This window comes from Neodiprion lecontei, chromosome 7, assembly GCF_021901455.1.
Source record: "Neodiprion lecontei isolate iyNeoLeco1 chromosome 7, iyNeoLeco1.1, whole genome shotgun sequence".
NCBI lineage: Eukaryota > Metazoa > Arthropoda > Insecta > Hymenoptera > Diprionidae > Neodiprion > Neodiprion lecontei.
Genome location: NC_060266.1, coordinates 24,702,170 through 24,724,323, shown reverse-complemented (window position 1 = coordinate 24,724,323; position 22,154 = coordinate 24,702,170). Strand labels below are relative to the sequence as shown.

The 22,154-nt window shown below is 40.7% G+C and overlaps 1 protein-coding gene across 3 annotated transcripts in view; it reads left to right on the top strand.

The window, feature by feature from the left end:
- LOC107225112 (hemicentin-2) overlaps positions 1 to 22,154 on the top strand; it is a 165,269-nt gene that overhangs the window by 55,229 nt on the left and 87,886 nt on the right. The window lies entirely within an intron of this gene.

The window sequence follows — 22,154 nt, the reverse complement described above, 5'->3', positions numbered from 1 at the left end:
ATTGTAAATCTGGTTTAATTTTTTTATTTTAACTATTTTTATTTATTATTTCAGACCAGTGGAGATTGCCCAAGATATTTTCCCGCAGTTAGATGTCCTTACGCTTTCCTCAAATGATAATCAAAATTTATTTGATAATACACTAGGTGAAATAATAAATATCATTGTGTCATTTGATATGGGCTGGTCTAAACGCGGTAACGGGCGTAGCTATGATAGTTTGAACGGTTATAGCACTATCATCGGTTTCTTGTCAGGAAAAATTCTAGACTACGCAACTAGAAATAGAAAATGTAAGAAATGTGATATGGGGCATAAAAAAGATGATCATGATTGTAGATTGAACTTCTGCGGAAGTGCTAAGGCAATGGAAGCTGATGCAGGAGTTCAACTTGTTAATCACAGCAACATCTTAAAGAAAGCAGGACTACAAGTACGTGTTATTGTAGGAGATGAAGACAGCTCAATGATTGCAGCAGTAAGAGCAGATAACCCAGGTCAAAAGTATCATAAATTAGCCGACAAAAATCATTTAACCAAAAATTTTGGAAAAGAGTTATATAAATTACGCGATAAGTTTAGAGAGTTAAATAAAACAAATGTTATTCCTCATTTAAAAAAGTGTTTTTCATACGCTGTTGCACAAAATAAGGGCAATTCCGAAAACTTAGCTAGAAATTTGAGACAAATACCGGATCATATTTTTAGCAGACATGAAAACTGTGGAAAGTGGTGTAACCCAAGTAAAAATCATGCTCTAAACCTATCTGATGAAACCTTGTATGAAGAATTATTACATTTGTTCGATAAATACGCACAAAACTCTCATAAATTTTCTATTGCCGCTTCAAGTCAGGGCAATGAAAGTTTTAACAATATTATAGCAAACAAAGCACACAAAAACAAGTGTTTAAGTACTAGCTTTTCTTGTGATATTAGGGTAGCTGACGCCGTCTGCGCTAAAAATGACGGTGAACGAAGTATTATAAATATTAAGCAAAGACTGAATATTCCTGCTGGATCTCACACAGTCAATTATGTTAAACGAAGTGAAATGAAACGAGAAAAACGATTGGCAATGAGTAAGTCTAAAGCAAAAAAATTAAGACGTATAGAATTAAAACAGAAACGAGAACTTTTACGTAAAAATACCGAAAGACATGAAGGTATAACTTATAAGAGTAATTGTGGAATGGATAAAATAAACAATTACGTGCGTAAACACTGTGATGATAATAATAATATTGCATTAGATGATGAAACAAAAATTGTTTACTTTGATTTAGAAACAACTGGATTCGCCTCAGATGCTCATATTATACAAATTGCAGCGATCTGTGATTGTAAAATTTTTAATATCTATGTACACACGAAGACCGAAATTTCATCGTCAGCCACTACAGTTACTAAACTTCATCATAAATATGGAGACTTATTCTACGGAGACAAACAAGTCGTAACACTCAAAATTTCTGATGCTTTAGAATCTTTTCAACAATTTTTAATTAGCTTATCCGATGGACAACAGAAATGTTTATTAGTTGCACATAATGCTCGCTTTGACGTACCACGACTCTTACGAGCTATTATGAATGTTAAAGTCGAACTTTTAGATTTAATTGTTGGTTTTGCTGACACTTTATCATTGTTCAGAAAGTCTTTGGTTGCTAGGAAAGGACCGGGTCAATTTAAATTAGAGAGTTTAAGTAACGACTTCTTACACCCTGATAATGATCAGGAATCTTTTCATGACGCTGCGTATGACGTTGTGGTACTTCAAGACTTAATTAATACATTAAACCTGCGAAGTGGTGTATTAAAGGCATGTAAAAACAGTAATATTTATTTGGAAGAGTTATCCAACTCAGATAAAACTAAAGTAAACTTAAAAATGTTAGTCGAATTAAGAAATATTATTTCAGTTAATATGTGTAAAAAATTGGCTTCAAATGACATTTCTTGTGATAATTTGAGGGAAATCTATAGAGTAGGTGGAGAAAATGCTATTGTGCAATTGTTTAGCGAAAAATTAGATAATAACAAAGTGCGAATAACTAAAAATAAAAAAATTTTAACGGCAGTTTTAGACTTCCTAAAAAATGAAAATTCGCCAAAGATTAAGAATTTAAAATCACCAAAAAAGAAAATTAAAAAAATACCTATGTCTAAAAAATAATATATTTCTAAAATGTTTTATTTTGTGTTACTTGATAAAATTATAGTTTTTATGAAAATTATATGATTGATTATATTTTTGAATCTATAATTGTTGATGATGTTAACATAACGAGTATTAATGTTGAAAAATAATTTATAATACTTAATATACTTAAAAAATTGCATTTTTCTTTACAACAGCCTACAGTTAACCTATCTGTGAGCGGTTCACATTTATTTACAACTACTACGCCTATACGGTATTTTGAACTTTCCGCCCAACGCAACGTTGCCAAGTCGCTGTTTCTCACTGATCAAGTAATGAAAAAAAAGTGAAAAGTAGCTCACTTTTAACATTTTTTATAATTAAATGAATACCGCTTCTTTGTGTTATTTTTTGAGAAACATGTTTATTATATGTTCAATTAGTGATTTTCAGTTTTTCATAGAAATTCCAAGAAAATTACTGTAGTAACTTAAAAAAAAGGTGCGCCACAATGGGGGTTAGGATAGGGATCACATGTTAAATATGTAAATTTCAACTTGCAATATTTCAAAATTTAGCACCGCAAGAAGGGTTTTAAAAAATTCCTACACATAAAGGGCACTCATAAGTATGTGTATTCAAAATTTGGAAAATATTAGAAGAAAAGTGTTTTTGGTGGGAACGTCCTTAAAATGTGTTATACTTACTTTTGTAAGTGTTCAGCTGCCTCTGAATTTTTCATACTCGCAGTGTTTAGATAGGTTTAATTTTATTTTGCTAGAACGAAAAATGTTGGAATTTTTATGCAAATTTTATGTAGAAAAAAATATGAAATATAGAATATTGATATTTCGTATGTTTACCCAGCTTGGTACCGCTTGGTAAATATATGAAATATCAGCATAGTGTATAAACAATTCTACTTCGTTTGCGGGAATAGAGGGACGTAAAAGACTCTCGGAGGACGTTTGTATGCATGTGTGTATACGTGTAATAATTTCATAATGACTCGGTATGAAAAATAGCCGCTGTTGAAAATTGCAGGGCCAGTTTCATACGTGTGTGTAATTTTCTATGCGCGCGCGCGCGTGTGTGTGTGTATAACGCGTATGACTGGAATCTTTGTCTTCCTTTCTATGTATATACGTGTAAATGTATATGCATATAATACATACCGACGATGAGAGTCGAGCGGAAGGTGCGGCAGGAATCCGTGCTTTCATCCGTTATAAGCTCCTCGACCCGTTCGCTTAATTCTAATGTCATATCTCTGTCTCGTTTCTAATAATTTCGAACGATATGCAGAGAGAGAGAGAGAGAGGGGCCTATATCACATACGCGTACCCATTCGCCCATGCACACACGCATATAGATGTATCGTATACACATGCCTACGTATTATGACTAAACGCTTCGTTACGTCGCGTTAATTAACTCCGATAGCTATTGTACATTGTAATGGAAGATTGCCTGGATACGATATTGAAGATAATTGCGAGGGTGGAAATCATGGTATCCTGAATAACAACGATGTTGTTAAGGATAAAGATAGTTGGACGCTCGACGCGGTAGCGTCAATTTTTCGGTGATTGAAGGAAAGGAAAGGAAAGGAAAGAAAAAGATAATGGTGGAGGTTCAGACAAGACAATGGTAGAGAGGTGACAGGGGTCGTAAACGATTAATGAAACACAAGGAAATCTGGTAAATTGGTAATAGTATCCGGTGTGTTGCACCTTGCGTTCAAGTCCCAAGAGAGTATTCTTCATGAATGTTTCTCATTTTGTTAATAAATACAAGGACGCTATATTTAAATTACAATTTCGTAGGCGGTTATACATACGAGGATGAAGTTGGTGACGTTTACTTTAACGATCCACGTTTAAGAAAAATCAATGATCGACGAATGAAAACTCCTTGAAAGTTGTTCGAAGAATTGAAAGACAAGAGATTTCTTTTTCCCCGACGTTTCGTTGCGTCAACGTTACCAACATCATCCCTCGCGACGCGACGGTTAGGATGTTGCAGCGACTGAGGTTGCAATGAGAGTCGAGCCTGGGGAATAAGTTGAATTGACCAAGTCTGATTAGTTCGGATGAGATTGCCGCGCTATTCCCGTTTCCCACCCGTTAAACCTTCCCTCTCTTCCATTTTTCATTCCACTTCGCTTCAACTCCTAGTCGTGCCAATTGCATCCTGCAACTCGCTCCCAAGGGCTGCTGGGAGGGCGCTGGCTAATCTCCCTTGACGCACCCGCGACGACTACTCTCGTTGTTGTTGTTGTTGTTGTTGTTGTTTCCACATGCCGCAGGGACGGCAGAGATTCAGCCGAATGGTGGGTAGGTTGTAGTGTTCGGTACAAGGGTGGATGGTAGATTGTGGACTGGACACACTGCGACGATGCGATGTTTAGTGCAAGTTTACACTGCGAAAAATTGAGTAAAACAGGTATCGTTAAAAAAAATGTTTGAATATTGTTGGAATTAGGAAAAACGAGGTACGCGTCAACATTTTGCGATATCGTCGATCCTTTTTTGGTTATTGCAACGCAAAATCAGTTTCCGAGGTTTACTCTACTTTTTTAGTTTGACAAGGCTTTAACGTCAATTTATTCCCGCACAAGCGTTAAATTTTCGCTACGGTTGCAAGAAAATATAGCAACGGCGATCGTAATGAGAAAGAATAGTAACGGATACTAGACTTTCTGCTAACGGCTGCAAAACTAATTTTCATTTTGTACATAGAACTACATTTTTTGATTGCGGTAAAAAATGAAAATATTTAAAAAATGAGCGGTAACTGGAACTAAAAATTTCTCTCGCAGTGTAGCGCGATCCCATCGCGTTGTCGTATATCGAGGGTGATCTTCAATGCCTCCTTCTCCATCAGGAATACTGTGCGACATCGTCCCTTTCCCCCGAATTGCACCCTTATTTCAAACCCTTCTTTATTATAAAATGCACACCGATGCCCAAAACTGCGTATGCACCTAACATCTCTTACTCCTCCCTGGCTTTTTATGCTGACGTGACGATGCCGCTTTGCAGGAGGGTGGTCAAAAACTCTAGTGGTTTTGGATTGAAGGAAAAAAGACGAGAGATTGTTTTTGGCGGGGTGTTTTTCTCATTTCTCATGTTATCGATAGCGATTTTTATTGTAAATAGATACGGTTGTTGTGGCTCTTTTTTTTTCTCTCCGTATGCGTTCGGTGTGTAAAGTCATCGTTTCTGCAACAAAAAAACAAACAAATAATGTAAACCACCCTGGGATACAAACGAGTGGCGTGCTCAAAATCCAGATTTTTCGAAGCTGGAGGCTGACCAGATTTAATCCCCTTGTTACTTTTTACCTTCAGGAGTACAAAACAAAACGAAATATTGTCACAAATGGGTAAAAAGAAGCGGAGTGGCAATAAAAAAAAAAAATAAAAAAATGTGATTCCAAAGTCGCGAACCAGGTCAAACCCAAACACGATGTCCAAACACATCGGACTCTTCGTATTTTATACGTATGTGGTACATGTCATAAATTCGTTCGGATGTGGAAGACTGGACGCGTGTGTGCGTCCTTTCTTTAAAACCGTCGTCGTCGTTGTCGTTGAGGGGGGTGGTTCGTTAAACGGACGGGGTAAACTGAAAACGTTGGTCGGTTCCATTCACGCCGTCTCGCCGCCGGGTAAAGTGTATGACTTACCGTTGTAAACCGCCATCCCAGACAACGGGGAAAACTAATTCGCTCTAATTTGCGGGGGCCAGGTCGCCCTTTCGTGACCCTCCACCTCCACCTCCGTCCCCCTTCCCTCCGGCCACTTTCGCGCGGCAAAGTTCCATTGTGAAAAGCAGCTCGGAAACCAACCCCCTCATCCTCCTTCTCTTCTTCGCTACCCGCTACTCTATTGAAATCGTCTTACCACCACCCCCGTACTACCCTTATACGGATTTTACATCCCACACGCGATGCCAGCGTCGTCGCAACGCCGCAACCGAGAACCGGCGAGTCGTAAAATTCGCGTTGTTCTCCGACACCGCGAGTGCCGCTGCTGCTGCGGTCTCTCTGTAAAGATACTGCGGGACTTGCCGACTCTGCCCTTTTACTTTTCATTTTATTTTCCTTTTCCTTTTTCCGCTAGGATGCAGGCGCTTGGATAGATTCATGTATATCCCATACTTATGGGGCGGGGGTGAAAAAGTAGAATAAAAAATGGTCGGGCGATGATTTGTAAGAAGGGTGGCGATATAGAATTTTTTGCGTGATGGGAAGGTTTACTGTTACAAGTCGTAATGCGGATACGTGAAAACGCATAGAAACGGCAGAATCGTGATGTCTTTAATTTTCACTCCGAATTCTCTATTTTTATAAATTTTATCGTTCTGCTGCACACTTTCGGACGTGCGAAACTTTCTCGGATACGATATTTTAAAAGGCAGGCCGAGGGCCGATATTTCGCTACCCTACGAAGCGGATACCGATTCAATTAAAAGTGATATTTCAGATATGAAGATAACGTTGTTGGCCGCCAGACGCGGTAGCGTCAATTTTTAGATTATTAGGAAAGAGAGAGAGAGGAGAAATGAAACGATAATAAAAGACACTGGTTGAGGGGCGGGGTTTTATTCAGGGGATAAAATACAAGAAATAGGTAAAGCGGTAACAGTGTCCGATGTATTTTAAATAAGCGAGAAAGCCGGCGAGAGATGTGGATAGAATTAAATAGTTCAGGGATTGAATACAGGCAAAGCAATAGATACAATCGGAGAAGTAGATAAAGTTGGAAAAAAAAAAATACAAACAGAAAAATAGATGCATTCAGAATTGACAAATTAGCGAGATAGGTGTGTGTGTGCGTGTGTGTTTGCGATACTGTCAAGATTTACAATAATCGATTATAAGGTAGTCTGGCACGCAGTGCGCAATAGGGGATCCTTAAAGTAGCCGTTAATAATTCAAGCGAATAGCAGAATAATAAAACGAGAAAACAATAATATTATCGCAACATTGGTAAATAGTCCAAGGTAATTTGCAAATAAGACGGAAAGATATTGAAAACGATGTAGGGAAAGCAAGCGATACGTAAAAATTATAACGAAAATACGTAGCGTCTAATTTGCGATATATGCGATAAAATAGAACGAGTTTGATGTTCGTGACCGTTTATTACATGATTTAATTTTCGTTGGGTGAAACAGTCAAGGATGAAAAGATGCAATTCACAATTCGCATATATATATATATGCACGTATAACGTACATAAACTTAATACCTAATTATAAAAGTTGCAGCTGTATTATACAACAATACAATAATAATAAATGTTATATAAACGAGGTGTGCAGAGACCAGATGAAAAATTTATTTCTTTTAACCGCGGCGCGTTTTTCATCGATAATATAATTGGTGTTGCGCGCGACGGAAAAGCTTTTGAAAGCGCGTGAGCTTTGTGTCGTTTCTTTTTTTTTTCCTCATCTCTCTTTCTCCTTCTCTCCCCCTCTCTCTCTCTCTCTCTCGTTGCCGTCTCGGGTATTAACAATAAGATCCTTCCGCAGGACGCTCAACGCGCCCGGACAATTTATTATTTCTCCACTTTTTAGAACTCTCTTCTCCAGGCTGCGTTCGTAACACCAATTAACTTTTTTTTCCACCGTCCTCGCTCTTTTCTCTTTGTCTCTTTCTTTTCGCCTCTTTACGTTGATTTTTTCTTCTTGTTCTTATTATACAAGCGTATGTATATATATATATATATATATAACCGAATGTACCGCCGCCACTTTTTCCTCTCGTCTTACCTTCTTCACTTCCTTCATTTTCTTTTTCTTATTCTTCTTTTTTCCTTTTCAGTTATTACATCTTCGCTTCGTCGAAGAGGAGTTTTATTATACCAAATTGTTATATCGGTGTTGATGCATCGGTGGACTGATTTCAGGGTGCGGGGTTATAGGAGAAGGGCGGACGGTAAGGACGAGAGTCTCGATCGATGTAATCAGTGCTATTTTTATCTTGTCATCTTTCTCATTTTTATTGCCTCGCGCCAACTCTGACGCGGTTGTATAGTTATAACGCTAATTGAATATAGATGGTACTTATTTCACGTTTCAATGAGTTCAAGGAGTTTGAAGAACAGAATGCCTGATCGAAAAATCGGGGTACCAATACGATTCTTTATTTCTTATTGACAGAAAAAATATTGCAATTTTATGAAACCATAGTTACGCGTTTTGGCAGTTGTACGTTTTTCTCTTTTATAGGTTCGTTGAATTTTCTTCGTCGAGGCAATTTCTTTTTATTACAAACGTTGTAGAAATATTTCATTTACTACGTTTCTGGTTTTTCACTCAAACGTTTTTCGCACTTATATAAGCTCCGTATTCCGTTCCCAAATGCTGTTCTCTGGTCAGTTATACGTTGTTACAGATGATTTTTTGTTTTCTTCCAATCTTTTCGATTTGTCGTTTGACTTGCCTCCCGCAAATGGCGCGCGCGTTTCCACGTTTCGTGTAATTTTCTATCGCTAGATGTCGCAGCTTGACCTACGTTCCTATTATTGCTATCCCAAACATGTTCCGGAAAGTTCGGGTCATTATCGCCTTATCTACGGAAAGATAATCTTTACTTACCCTCACTGGATTAACTTTTAACTATTCGAGAACAAATCTATTTTTATTATCAATCACGGAGGATATACTCCGTGTCAAAATAACTCTGTATCATTTTTAACGTGTAATCGTTTCAAATGTCTGAGTCTGATCTATCTGGAAAAATTCAGGGTTATAATTTTAAGTATGGGGTAAAAAATTGATAAAAAATCTGGAAAACGAGAAATTTTTTCTTGTCGAAAATTATCGTTTTAGAAGAAATCGGTATGGATTAAAATGAGTTAGACATTCGTTTCTGAGATGGGAAATCGCAGCGCCTGGTTGCCTATCTTTACGTGTCGCGGTGACTCGTTGCCACGTATTGTAATTCCTCGACCTTTTTTAGGGGAAATTTTATTTTTTATCTATCGCTTTACACGATGGATTTTTCACCGTCGGTGCTTAAGGTACCATCACTTTTCCTCTCGGAGCAAAACGGCGCGGCTTGCTGATCTGACCCCTTAAGTAGTATATCCTCCCCGCGGGGATGGGATATGGAATTTGGCTCGACTCGTATCTCTATACGTGTATATATATATATATATGTATGTATATGCGTTACATCGATATATAACGTACGCATACCAATATACCTATAAAACCCATCCTTCTCCCGGATCATCATGGGGGGAATAAAAAAGTGAATTGCACCGCCGCTTGGCTCCTTCTCATCGGCATCGTTTTTGACGTGGTAAGAAGATGGCTATTTCTGAAAGACGATGCAAGGCCGGGTTTTCAGGCGTAATCCTTCAGGATCCTTGCGTGGGTTCCGGCCCCCTGACGACCCCGTCTCTCCTCCTCTCTCTCTCTATTTTTTTTGCCCATTTTTTGCTCACGCTTCACGGTTTCGAGGCTCGGTTTTTTTTTGGTATCGCACTGCTGTGCGGGGGGGGGGGGGGGGTGTCACCCTTACCCTTTTGCATACTTGCAGAGATTTTAATATTTACTTGTATGCCAGACGTTACATTTATTAACAAAGAAGGAAAAAGCAAAAAGAGAAGTGCAACGGAAAGTTTACTCTCGAGCACTCTTTGAACGCGGTGTGAATACTCCGGGATTTGCGTGTATCTTTCCAAAGTGCAAAAGCACAACGCCGTACGTAGGTAGACACTTGAATGTGTGGTGTGTGTGTGTGTGTTTTTTTTTTTACTCTCTCTTTCTCTCTCCATCCTCTCTTCCTGTTTGCCTGACGCGCACTTGCCTTCTTCACCGGCGTCGCGTACACAGGTTATTCTATTTTTTTTTTTTTTTGTTTCATATTCCGCATTGGTCTGCAGCGAAAGTAGTGGTTTATACAGAGTAATAGTACAGAGAGAAGAATTGTACAGGCGGTTAAAACAGACGGTGAAAATTAGAACGATATTACGTGCAATGCAGAGGAGGAGAAGGGATAAAAAGTTTACCTACATACTCCAATCCATGCGGTGTTAATGTGCGAGATGAGGTTTGATAAATATGCCTATAAATTTTTCGGGTCGAAACTTTTTTGCTTTAAACTTTTTCTTCTCCTTACTCTTTGCTTCTTCTTGTCCTTCTATAGTTGCTTCACTTTTTCAGAACCCTTGTCCATTCCCGCGATCGTACATTTAAAAAAGTTTCCATCAGATATTTTTTTCTTTAGTTCGTCATTTTAGCGACGAGTTTTGTCAATAGTTTCGATATCCGTTTGAGAAAAAACATGTACGTATCGAAATCTGTGTCTTTATTTGAGTATGTTTTTTTGCTAGACGAAAAAGACTTGCTATATGTATTCGGTTATATGATTCTGTAAGTGATTTGCCTGAATTTGAGAAAAAAACTGAAGCTACACGATGCAAAAACTGCACGAAGAAAAAAAGATTCACATTTTGGAAAATAAAAGGATCAGTAATTGGGTCTAAACGTGTTAATAACTGTTACACTTACCTTACGCGTTCATTGTATTTTTTCTTCTTCCTGCATTAGCTGCAAGCGCTTTTCTTTTATATTATATATATTTATTACATGTACACACATCGATACGCAATACCTACCAACACCGCACCACTTGTTATAAGCGATGGATTTTTCTGATCCAGAGGAAAGTTTGAAGAAAAAACAAAAAGGAAAGAAAAGAAAACGAATACCTGACACGAGGAAAGCCGAAAATAAGACGTAAAATATTGCCACTCTAGGAGCTACTCTTGGTTTTATATTTATATGCTCTTATATATCCATTGGTATGTGTTATCCGGGGTGTGCAGCGATTGTCGACCTACTTTCGACCTACCGAACGAACGCGCCTAGCTCTCGGTTAAATTCGCTTATCGAAATCGCGGCGAGAAAAGAGTTAGGAGTGACTCGCCTCGCTTCGCTCCTCCTCTCCTCTCCTCTCCTTTCCTTTCCTTTTCTTCTCTTCCACCCCTGTTCGTATAGGTGACCGTAGGCAACGGGGTATAGTTGGCCCATTTTTATTACACAAGGCCAGTTGGCGATCGGCCATATCCGTCGCTTATTCCCACGGGATAGATATACGCTCCTGTAGATTTAGCTGGATATCTATACCTGGCGCTTATGTACATATACCCGGTTATATTGGTACATGGGTGCCTACGGACCGAGATTGGGGAATTGAGATTTTGGGATGCAATCCGCATGCAATGCTCTCTCGGTTACTCCGTGGGATAGTTGCGGTAAATGATAACTGCAATCGTTTTCACGATTATAAACTTGAGTGGTAAGGTGCGAAATTGAAATTTTCTAACCACATCTGGTGTTGTAAAGATACGAGTATCTCGGATATTCTTGTACCCGGAACGTTTTGCAAGAAGCATGTTGATTCAACGTTTACCCGTATTTACTCTCTTTGAGAAAACAAACTTGACATCTTCGGTATGTTTTTTTTTTTTTCTACCGCTTTTGCCGGTGATCTAGACGAAAATGAATCTTACAGTTGGGAAGATCAGACTTTTTCACTACGAAACAGTGATATTGATCGTATTTTGTTCTCGACGATGATAAATGCTGAAAGCTGGACTGGAGAAAAACCTTGATGGAAAAATCGAGGTCCGTAACTCTGGGGATATTTATTTTACACCTTAGTACATCGCCTGATTACATTTCAAAATTCACGGTTAAATCGACATCTCGGTACAAGATCTTTCACCAATAATTGGCGGATAATTCATCAGCAGCAATCTTATAACACACCATTTTATCAGAGTTTAATTTATAACTCCGTCGAGGAAGCGGAAGACTGCGTTATTTCGACCAGTCATCTCGGTACTTGATCTTTAGTTCACAAGCAGTCGGAGAATGAGTCAGTGAACGAGTGAGACGAAGAGGTGTCGGATTTGGGCGAAAGCGAGAAGATGATATGGAAGGAAGGAAGGAAGGAAGGAAGGAAGGAAGGAAGGAAGGCAGGAAGGAAGGAAGGGGAAGTGAGGGTCGAGGGCTGCTGCTGCGGTTGGCCACTTTTAACGAGAGTTGTTTCGAGTTGTTTCAGCAATTACGTTGGAATTACGTCGGACAGGCCCATCAGCTATCCGCCATCCGCCATCCGCCACCAGTCACTCTCCTCTTCGAACCAACCCTACCAAACCGCGGTGAGCTTCGCTAATACGCGCACCGCACCAGCCGCCATCCGACGGTGTAATACCGTTCGATAAGAGGTCCTCCTCTCGCACTGATACCTCTTCTTCTTCTTCTTCTTCTTCTTCTTCTTCCTCTCCCTCTTCTTCTTCTTCCCGCCCCCGCCTGCTGTTGATGGAGTATACATACGCTAGGTACTCGAAAAACTGTGCAATTAATGGACCTCCGGAAACAAAAAGAAAGAAAGCAAGGGAACATCGTCCTTGAAACCCTCGTCTAATTCCTCATTCCACTTGTTCGTTTCCGTCCCACTCAACATTTTTTTTTTTTTTTTTCACGAGTCTGTACGTTGTTCCTCTGGGCTCGATGAGGGTTGTTGTTTTCATCGTTGAACTCTATCCTGTAGCTTAAACCTTTAGTTTTGGGGAAAAGTTGTAATCGTTGCTCACTTTTTTTTTTTTTTTTTTTGTTCAGATTTTTTAACGGACATTCGTTTGATGATATATCAGGCTTATTGTTCTTGGCGAAATCATGTTCAAGTGAAAGGATTATCAGACTAGAGGCTGAATAAGCTTTACATAGATTGATCAAGTTGAATTAAGTTAGAACAACGTCTCCTCGATATGGAGAAACCGTCAGGATCACCAGAAATCAATCGCTTCGCTGGGAACAGAATTATTTTGATCGTAAAATTTTAATCAACAAAAATAGTACTTGAAATCAGTACTTTGCTTACTTACTTGATTGATCTAAATTTCACCGAATTCGCGAAAATCTGTACTTTAGGTACAATAAGGTTGTCGAATTTCGCGGAACACGGTATTATATTTCTTCAATTATAACCAACTTTACCGGCGTTATACGTGTACGGTATTATATACCCTTAGCAAGATCGTTATCTTTTCAATTTCAAAAGACTCTCAACGGTTGATATTGAAGCTGCTCTCATTCCTCGTCTTTTCAAACATGTAACAAATCCTCAACGCAATTGTGTGTAAGTACGTTGTATACATATATTTATGTATAATCCACAACCGTGTATGAGGTTATTTATTATTTATGTAACTCGCGAGGAGTGGACAATCGTTAAACTTTTCGAAATAACCATCGTTACGTAGGTACGGCACGTGACTGTCGCATAGCATTATTATACCTATGAGGTTCCAATTTCCTCTCGGTAACTTTCACCGCATTCCACAGTTATCCCCGTATATGCAAATCTCTTCTCGTCGAGACCAACGACGACGAGGACGACGAGGACTTGGCTTCTCGAGAAGAATCTGGTTAGCACCGAGAGACGTAACCTGGCTCTTGCCTCCTGGAAATAAGCCAGAACCTTCAGCCGCACGAAGTCAGTCGGACAAAAGCGCATCAGCACCGCCACTGAAAGCCTATTGGTCTTCTTCATCCCCTAAATTCACCGCCGTTACCGCCTCAACCTCCTTTATGTTACCTACCTACCATTTTCTTATTGTGATACCCTTATTCTTATTCTTCTTCTTCCTTTTCTTTTCTCCCGAACCCTGAACGAGAGTAGGTGGTAGGTGGCTTATACGTTGCGATCATCATTGTCACATTTAATCCTCCATCACTTCTCTCAGCGATTTTCTTCACCCCTGGATGACGGTAGGTGGAATACCAATTCAAAACAACTACCCGCAAGTCGATCAAAACCTGACAGTTGTCGTTACGTACCCATATACAATTGGCTAGAACTCGTCCGTTATGAAGGTTTGAGTGAAATTCTCAGATCCACTTCAAACTTTTCGACACATTTCTTTATCAATTATACAACGGCAGAGGTTTTCGAACATTACCAACAGCACGTTGTCTGCCTGTAGCCCGAATACCTGAGAGTTTCGAGGGTGGATGACGTACGTCGAGGAGGACAAATCGTTGGTTATTGTCTCCGGAGGGGAGGTTTAAATCGATTATATAGACATAAGAGCAGCCTAATTCTCTGCCCCCCCCACCACCACGTTGTACGTTCTCGTTGCATATATACAGGTATGTATAACACCGGCGTTAACAATAACATAGTGCGTATCATCATCATCATCAACATCATCCGAGCTTATGCTTTAGAGGTTAGTTAGCAGAGCCCCGTTTGTTCGTACACTGCGGAATGACCTAATTACGACGGTGAAAATTTGCGGCCGGGCATCGTCGATCGTATTATAGAGCCAATTTTCTTCCCTTGTATTATCCAATAAGTGGGGTGGAGAGGGATGGATGGATGGATGGATGGATGGATGTAAGCGAGCCAGCAGCGACGAAAGATGACGACTGCAGAGGAAGAAATGATGGGTTTTTCTTTTTTATACTTTGGTTATATTTCTTTTCTTTTTTCTTTTTTTTACTCTTCTTCATATCTCCCTCACTTTCCTCCCCCCTCGTCCCCCTGCTTCGCCTTGGTTTTTTTTTTCCATTTTCTTTTTACCTCGATGATAAATCTCGCGCCTGTCCTATCCTCGTTGGAGGTTGCGTTGACAGATTTACCGGAAAAAATTTTCGACGCTTAACAAGACCCGCTTATCATCCCCCCCCCCCCCCCCCCCTCGCAATCCTTTTTTTTTCTTATATCCCACTCTTTCTTTCTTGCTTTCTTTTCTTTGCTGCTCTCACTGTTCCTCTCTCTTTTTCTCTCTTTCACGCTACTTCGCACCTTCTTTCCCTTGCTCATCCTACTCCGGTGGAAATAAAGTTTATGGATATTTATACATCGTGTTATTATGCATGGATGCAGAATAAAAAGAAGGTGAAACAACGGGAGAAGCGTGTGTTGAATTTCGTTGGAATTTTCAATGCTTTTCTGCATGCATGTGTATATCAACATCCCGTTAGGTATACTGTATAATATTACGATGTATCGTGATGATGATGATGATGATGATGATGATGATGATGATGATGATGATGATGATGATGATGACGACGACGATCGTTTCAATCTTGGTTTAAGACGAAATAAAGAAACGCAATTATTGAGCGTCGTTCGAAATGCTGTTGCGTGCAGAAAAAAACGAATTGGCAAAAACGGCGATGGATGTCGCGACAGTGTCAAGTGCGCGGACCTTTTGTGATCGTACTTTATACGTATGTATCTAGATATGTAATATTATAACCACGGTGCTCGCGGATAAGCTTCGGTAATACCCTTAGTTTGTAGGTGGTTGGTAACTTGCCGCCACGGGATATTCATGACGGTCCATCGATCAGCCGGGGAACAAGTCTCGTCTCTTTCCCCTTGAAACCTGCCTCCAGGGTTACGAGACTCGAGTGAGCTGCTAGTAAGAGGACAAGAATAAGTCGAAGAGGATGAGAGAGAGAGAGAGAAACTTTGGAACTCGATCATTTCGCTAGCCATTAATCCATAGCGATGCGAAATTTCTCCTTTTGTCAATATTTTTTTGCTTTTCCATTTTCCTCCACCTTTTTATTCTTTTGCGGCGGTCATTTAGGTGTGGTAGATGTTAACGAATGAACAAACCGGAAATCTACGCCCAACTTATTAACCCCTGAACGACGTCGGGCACCCTGCGGGGAAAAAGAAACAGACGTTATTAATTACGCTACTATCTCTGCCGTTGCCGCCTGACCTGTAATTTACGGTGTCCCAAAGTCAAAACGAATAAAAAGATCTGGAAAGAGGAGAAGAAGAAAAGGAATAACAGGAAGAATGAGATCTTTAGGTGTAAATATGGGACGTCTCATTTGTGTCGTTTTCTTATCCTTTTCTGTTTTTTCTCTCTCCGTCCTTTCTGTATCCCTGCTTTATTTCATTTATTTCTTCGTTCGTTTCTTTCGTGCGTCTGATACGCTTTATCGCGCATCACATACGTATTTCAGGAATGTGTTTGGGAGACGGGAAGTTATACGACCGGTAAACGAACTCACGGTACGTTTTGAGAATTTTATTTAAGTGTGCGCTAGTATAAGCGGGGTGTTAAAAGCAAAAGTTCTAAATCTTTCTCTCTTTATTCGTGCCGTGGTGGGTAATAAAAAAATTCATTGCACTGTAAAAAATCGCAATGGAGGGAGATTCAGGGATTGTATAGATACGATACTTATGTACGTATATACGTACACGATTTTCATACGTATATAACGGTGCGAAACTCGGCGAATATAAGCTCGTGATAAAACTATTCCAAGTTTCGTTCTCATGCAATTATATTTGAATTCGGTGTATAAAACGTTGATTCGCTTTATTTCGTAATATGTGACACATCGTTTTTTTTTTCTCTTCTCTTTGTTATTGGAATTTAGTAAAATGTTATCCTATATTTATATAGCTATGGGAAATTTCACGATAAATCATTTCGTGACGCGTGCGGGTATGATTGATTACTTTATTCTACATTGAAACATTGGTAGGAAATTTAATCATTGTAATGTGTAACATGGCTGGCATATATTGCGTGATATTAAATGCGCGATGATATATTTAACGGTAACTGTATCGAATTTTTCATTGAATTGTACGATGTACAACGAAAAGGTATAAGTTAATAAAAAAATTTAACTTTGTGGAATTCGATTGATAAATTCTCGCTTTATTTTCACAATTATCAAACGCGTTATTGTATATTACCGTTGAAAATTTATTCTCTCTACAACATTTACAATGACCACTTTTGTTGCTTATTGCTTGCTTTCAAACGAACGAATGTCAGAAAATGAGAGATGATTTATCATGTGATATGGACTTTTGACTTCGTCTAATCGTTGATACGATTTTGTTTTTGATTTTAAACTTTTCTTCGCCTTCGTCACCATCGCTTGCGTTATTTTGGTACAGGTAGAACATACATACGTGCAGGATGTGAAAATCATCGAAAGCTGTGACTGATCAATCTTTTTGAGAAAACGTTGGGGGCGGATATAACGTCACCAAGCGTGGCGTTATGTGAAGTACAATAAAGTAGACAGATTGACGACGCCGCGAGACGGTTCGAGGAACTGAGACCCAGAAGAGAGTGAGTGAGTGAGTAGCTTTGTTATCCGAAAGAGATATAACCAACCCGCCTCTCTCTATACTCACCTCGAGAGTTCTACCACTCCAGAGTGGGTATATGGCGGAGTAGAAGAGAAGCCAGACTTGATATACGGAACGGTTCACCCATCTCTCTTAAGGAAGAGAAGGACGAAGGAAGCAGAAGACGGGACTAGAGACCGTCGCATCGTCTGGTCGTCCAGATCAACCATACCTACATACCTACCTACTTTCTTTCTTTCTTTCTTCAGTCTTGGAGGGTACGACGACGCGTTCCGCGTTTCACGTCGCATCGCATTGCATCGCATCGCATCTCGTCGTCGTCGTCTCGTTTCGTCTCGTCTCCTCTCCGTTTCTTCTTCTTCTTCTTCTCCTCCTTATGCTTCTTCCCTCGACTTCTACACACTCCTTCTCCCGAGAATCGATTACGCCTTCAACCCTGCCGAGATTGCAACCCCCCCTCCTCCTAACCTCGACGACGAGAAGACGAGAGTTCGAGTAGTGCCTCCGCCTTGGCTCTACTGCAACGCATCTGCCGTATTACCTTCATCTACGTGCTGTTGCCGATAGATGTTGGGTGTGTTGCCGCTACGCTCTATGGTCTCTATGCAAGACCCTTTCCTATCTCCGCCTTATACACGGATAATCTGATTTTCTATTTTTTTTTTTTCGTTTCGCCACTGCAGAAGTACTTCATCATCCGGTGATATAACTGAAATTACACGATGAGCATGAAGTTAGTGACGTTACTTTAACGATGCTTGTTTGGAAAGATTCCTTACCTTGCACCCTTATAGCATGTTTGAAATTTAGTAAACCATGACAACGAAAATATACTAATTATTTTGAAAGGCCAACTCCTTGAAAGTTATTCTGAAATTGAGTAATAATGATTTTTTTCCTACGATGTTTCGTTACTTTAACGTTACCAACCTTCAGCCTCATATTTACTCATCACCCTTTCCTTGTGTAATATGTACATATGTGATGAGATTGATAGAGCCGAATTCGTAGAAGCTGTGCCTCGGTAACCGGGGGACTGAATTTTAAAACTAGAATTAGGTTCAAGTTCGTAACTTGAATTAACAAATTTGAATTTTTTAAAATTTGCTGGAATGCATATTTTTTTTTTTTAAATAGAATGAGATTTTCTTCTCACATCAGTGATACTTTAAATCTCCTTGGAATTAAAAGATTTTAATGACAACGACGAACTGTCCAGTTTATGTTTCGCATACATTTGGTTCACGGCCGCAGTTTGTGCGCCGGGAATCGGCTGTATGCCTCAAACGGAGATATTGTGGACACAGGCGTGGATTCTACCCACCCTTGCCCAAGAAATTCACGAACCGGGTAGATTCCGAAGGAGGAATTCCCTTTCCCTCCCTTCCTCTGCTACTTTTGAATATAAGCGAACGTTAACCTAGTTCGCGGTGAGCCGGCACCTCGGTATACGTATAGGTAAATATATATGTATATGTATAGGGATCTTGAAGCATACATTTGAAAAAATCGTTTGCCTCTAAATCGTCCGAAATGTATGCATAAAAAGTGATACTGGAAATTACCCGAAGCGAGGAGGTAGGCGGAAAGAGACTTATATACCGCAATTCCATTTTCTGCCCCATCTCGAAAATCCTTACACGAAAAAGAGGATGAATCGTGTCTTTTTTTCTCCCGAATATCTTGGAATCCCTTAGTGTGCATAATGAGGTAATCACAATTTCACATATTTTGCAATTTATACTTTTAACAAATTCGCTCAGGTTTCGATGATTGAACGAAAACTCATGGTACGGAATTGCTAAGCTGCTTCGGAATGAAAAGGCACTCTTGCAGTGTCGACCTGGTAAGAGGGAAAAGAAATAGGAAAAAATGAGAGTGGGAGTGTAAAGAAGAGGAGGTGAAAGGAAGAAGGAGTTCAAGCAAACGGATACATATTTTATGGGGCAATCATCCGGCTGCCCTTATCCATCGTTTGCCCAGCACTCGAGGGTTCTTCAAGTCCGTTTAACGAATGGGTCTTGTTGCAGCATCATGGGGGACGCTGAATCCAACGGTCGGGCAAGCTTGTCGAAACTCCGCGAACCCCGTGGATTAGATAGCTGGTTCCCTCTTACTCCTCTTACTCTTACAAGTGGTGGAAATGTACGGCTGTGGCAGGATTAACGATTTGTTGACACTGAGAACGGCACCCTGTAACAGTTTTTTTTCGAGGGTGCAACGTGCGCGTCGAGGCAGACTGCAGACTGGTCGAGCAGTGACCCCGTAGCGTTCGGAACGTGCCAGCAGCCTCGGCTGTCAATGCCGGAATTAAAACGCAATTTTCTCGCACAAAGGAGAGGCGGTTTACTCTCCACCCTCGCTTCATCCTCAGGGCGGCTTCAGCTTAACGAAGGTTTCCATAACCTCCCTCCATCCCTTACCACCAACTACTACCACCACTACCGCCAACAGTACGGAAATCTCGCGCAAAGCAGTACCCGCGTTCCCCTTTTCGTTTGCGATGCACTTGGTGCATTTCATGATTGTTATGATGTCTGGGAACCTCGGTTGGAGAATGGTTTGGCCCTTCTGCTACTCCGAACGATCGATTCGACGTTGAAAAATTTCTCCTACGTGTCTTTTCAATTCTATCTTGGATACGAAACGAGTACACCCTTCTGGTGATGAATAAGTCCGATTGACCGACGTTCTGATTTTTTCGGTTACAAGGACGTATAGACACCTACATATGTTAAAATTGGCAAACGTCCCAAGTAGTTTGAAAGCAATGGCGATTTTTCTTTTCACAGAAGTGACCGAAAACTAGCGATGTTTAAAACCTGAAGATAAAGCGCAGCACCGATAGTAAAGTATATCCGAAAAGTAGGCCAGATCAGAGGCTTTCCTTGAGGGTCGCATCGTAAATCCTTGTAATATAATTAAAACTGTGAATCAGCGACGAGGGAATGGATGGGATGGAACTAGATGGATTCGAGTGGGCGCTGATCCCAGGGGTGACGGTGGGCACGTGAGAGCGAGGAACGTAAAACCGGTATAGAATAAGGAAAACAGGGGATAATACGGAAATGGCACTCACGGGCAAAACGGAGGCCGTGCTTGCCGTTGCTGTTGCCGCTGTCGCCTTATTCCGTGTACCTCACCCGACGTAAGCCAGCAGGGGCGAATTTATTAAGGCTCGGTTTGGTTTTACGACTATACGTTTTACTGCCCCCTTCCTTCGCCTTTTCATACAACTCGTCCTTCCCATCGAGTTTTTTCGGTACCGAAAGCGACGCCGTCGCCGAGCTGCTGGGTGATTGTACGTACCATGGAGACTGTGTAAGGAGCAGGAACTCCATGTATACGAATAGCTGCCTGAAATAAGATGGCACTTGTGTTCCGTATGCATCGAAGATGATGGAGGGAGTATAAGGTGGCAGTGAAAACATTATACGAATCATGTTGCAAGATCGTCGATTAGTCGATCTTGGACATCTCCCTGCAACCAATCACACTTAGGTGCAAAAGGAACAGCTAGCGAGGCTAGTGGTACTAAAAATAAACCTAATGTGTACGATTACTGTGACAAGTTTTGTCAATTCATCCATTCAAGTTCATGGTTCATGGTACATACCTTTATCCGGAGAAAGAGCATCCGTCGATATCCTACTTGTCCTCCTCTTCTTTCTCCCCCTCATCCTCGTCCTTTACCCGTGAGTACGTATTATGGGTGATCCTTTTCAACCCGGGCCAGCATTAGCTCTCTTACTTTCCCGGCAGTAGACTTCAGCCTTGTCCTCGTCCTCGTCCTCGTCCTCGTCAATGCCGTCCTACGTGCACGTGTTTCAGGAGAAGGATGATGCGGTGGAGGTGGTGGAGGTGGGGGCGGAGGCGGGGGCGGATGATCGTTAGCGGCCATTCGAAACTTCGCACTCGAGCGTATTGCTATTCTCTTCCTCGTCCCTCGTTCATCCTCCTTTTACACAGCTCCCCTTTTCTAACCCCTACGTACATACTTCTATATCTTTTTCTCCGGAAGTTTCGACCATGTTTTCGCTCCCCGCCGTCCTGCGGAAACTCATGTCCGGAACCTCCACCTACCCTTTGGACACTTTTACCCAAGACTTTTCCCGGCTATAAGTTCTACTACTCGACGTCCTGCTGCTGTTGCTGGTCAGCGTTCCGTATCGAGGCGAAGTTGTTTTTTTCCCCTTTTTCTTTTCTCGTTTACCCCCTTCTTTTTTAGACACCTCTGCGATTCTTTCGTGTACCTAGGTGTATACAATACCTAGACACAACGCGTCTACCATTACGCTCTTGTTTACGAAACCAATGATCCTTGAACTCTTGCTCGCATGTAAAGTATACAGTGTGCCTACCCTCCCTCTACCGTATTTGTTTTTATCTTAATTTCATGGATCCGACATCGAGGATCGGATCGAGGATTATTCGAGGACGAGAAGATAATGCCTATATATCCTTCTTTTTTACTCTATCATTGGGTGAGGTTCTTCACTTCTATGGATTACCCACTTTTCCCCGCCTAGAGTTTTGCGGCGGGAGTTGAGCAGCGGTTGAGGAAAGGGGATGTACGGGGGTTAAAAGATATAGTATAACTATATAGCTGTCGCGGTATAGAGCGAAGAGTGATAAGCGTGGAATATCCATCATGGGGGACGGTGTCAGATCATGGATGGTGGTGCAGAACCGAAGGGTGAAAACCGGGCGTCCGCTCATCCGCCAACTTGTCACGATATTAACGCGCTGCTTCAGCATCGCCCTACTTCTATATACATATATACATACATACACCCACCTTCCCATCCATATGCACGAGTATATCACGAGAGTATAG